At 38.4% G+C, this 2500-nt stretch overlaps 1 protein-coding gene across 2 annotated transcripts in view; it reads left to right on the top strand.

Moving 5' to 3' along the window:
* Positions 1-2500, top strand: part of tln2a (talin 2a) — a 79529-nt gene that overhangs the window by 34758 nt on the left and 42271 nt on the right. The gene's annotated exons all lie outside the window — the stretch shown is intronic.

Consider the following 2500-nt stretch of genomic DNA (forward strand, 5'->3'; position numbering starts at 1 on the left):
TTTTCCATCTAGTTTCATTTCTCCATCCTTTTGTCTGCATGTTGCCCGTCTACCTTCTTATGTAAGCTTTCATCATCGGAGAAGAATTCAGCCAGCAGAATTCCTTTCTATCCCTTCGTGGCCGTTTTCTTTTCCCCTTTCTTTTTCCTTCTGAGGGGTCCGATCACTGAAGGCGACGGTTTTGATTAAAAGCACATTTCTGTTTAAGGGTTAGGGTTATTGTTTAATGTTTGTTTAAATGAATTAAAATAGCTGCTGTAAATGGGAATGTGAGGTGAATTTGTGCAAATACATGAATACCAATCACACCAAGTTCACTTTAGTTGTAGATTTCTGTATAAATAGCTCCTAAAATGTAACCCGTTCTCCATCTGAGTCGTAAATATAGTTGTGCTCAGATGGGAATGGTTTTGTAAGGGAAGGTGGTGTTTAGTAATTATTACTGGTGTTTCTCAGTGATTTTAGTCCTGCCCAAATCCACCGTGGCAGTAATTCTTATGGACTGCACACTTCCAGTTCAATAAAGACTCTAGTTTGTTTTTATCTACTATAAAATGAACTGTAGATGTAATGATTGAAGCTTTTATTAATGTTGGTAAATATTCTGTCATATCTTGTGGAAAAAGTGTTGTTACAGATTTTAAGTATGGAGGCACTCAAAAGCATTTACTTTCTCTGTGGCTGATCGGTCTGTCTGGCTTTTGACCGGACTCTGAACGCCAACACAAAATTCCAGACGCCTTGTGGTAAAATTACATTTACCTCCTTATTTATGTCGGAATATTACTTTGGTCCTATAATCTTATTTGTCACACAACACAGCGTTTTGCATTGCCGTCGTTTCCTCTGAGAAATGGTTGAAGTCCTGTCAGGTCAGAATCAGACGAATGAAAGAAATTTGCAACTTCTTTTTTTTTTTTTTGAATAGAAGCTGCTGCTCTCTCTAGTAGAGATATCAGAGCACAGTAGAGTCCTGAAACGAGTGACAGAACCCTGGCCTAGCCCTTACAGTATGTCTGACAGCCTGTGTTCGAGTCTACCAACGAAACCCTTAACAGGAATTGTTCATGCTTCATAGGAAGCCGCTGCTCACAGAGTAGAAGAAAAAGCTGTGAGAAATGTATCTGAAAGTCATTTAAGGACCAGCTTCATGTTTTACAGCACAAACCTTGACCATGTCGGTAAGAACACACAGCACTGTATTTGGAGATAAAAGCACTGAATGCTGACACTAAAACCTCTTCCTAGATCAGAAGCGTGGTGCTGTGGCGCTGCTTTGTTACCTCAGGGCCATGATAGCTTACGGTCATTAATAGACCAAAGAATTCCAAGTTGCGTTCTGTACTTTAGACTGACCAAGTCGGACGCCTGTCCTTAGTCCCATTGAAATGCTGTGGTGTGGTCTGAAGCAGGCTGTTCGAGAAGGACATCCTGAACATATCAGTGAAACTGTTCACTTACAGAGACGCCAAAATTCATCCAGTTGGTTGGAACAGAAATGTGGTTTAGGTCGTTGGCAATGAAGGAGGTTCCACTAGTTATTATATTTCAGCTTAGTATAATCAGAATTTACTGTATTGATTGATTTTGCTCAGTAAAGACATGGTGCTTATGTTGTGTATAATAACCTAAATAAGTCTTTAGATGTTCGGCTTGGATGGAGATCAGATGACATTTCAGAATTCATTCATGCAGAAATGCACATGATTCCAAATGGTTTGCAAACTTGTAACTGCAAAGTTATGTTGTTGCAAATGTTGGTAACTAAAATAAAATATGTAATGAATTTAATTATACTTATATACATATTAATTAATTTTAATAAATACATTTAATAAATTTTAAGAATTGTTGGTCACGCAATTCTGGAGCAATATGCAGTATCCAAATGTTACTCCTCAAGAAACGAGTAGAAAACGTGATCTTTCATTAATAAATGAGAATTAATAACATACCAGCAGAGCATGTGAAGCAGTCAGTATAATTACTACCAAATTACACAAAGCGTGGTTGATTATTATGATGTGTAGTTGCTCTATGTTTCTGTGCAAACTGCAGTTATCTGAAATGTTTCTAGCATCCTCTAATAGTAAAAAAATGCTTGGTCTCCAAATATTTTGGCTAACAGGACAACAGACCACCTGAGTTTTAACAATGATGCTATAAAAACACACGTTTAAAAACTTTGAGATTTAATGTCTGGCAAGTTCTCTTTTCTTCTGTGTTGTGGCTTCGTTCCTTAAGGTACATCTCCATTGGTAAATACTCTCTGTTCCCTAACAAATCCATGTTTTCAGGCACATCTGTGGCGGTAGGGAAAGGTTGAGCTTTGAGTGGCTCTCCCTCTCCAAAAAGCATCAAAGTGCACAGCTAAGCCCGTCTTCTGTATCTACTGAAAGGTCATACGTTATGAAGGAAAGTGGAGGAAGCGGGGATGAAAGTGGAATGTGGGTATTGGATCTGAAAAGGAGCTGGAGGTTTTAGGCCAAATATCACTTGA

This window comes from Pygocentrus nattereri, chromosome 15, assembly GCF_015220715.1.
Source record: "Pygocentrus nattereri isolate fPygNat1 chromosome 15, fPygNat1.pri, whole genome shotgun sequence".
In the NCBI taxonomy this organism is placed as follows: Eukaryota; Metazoa; Chordata; class Actinopteri; order Characiformes; family Serrasalmidae; genus Pygocentrus; species Pygocentrus nattereri.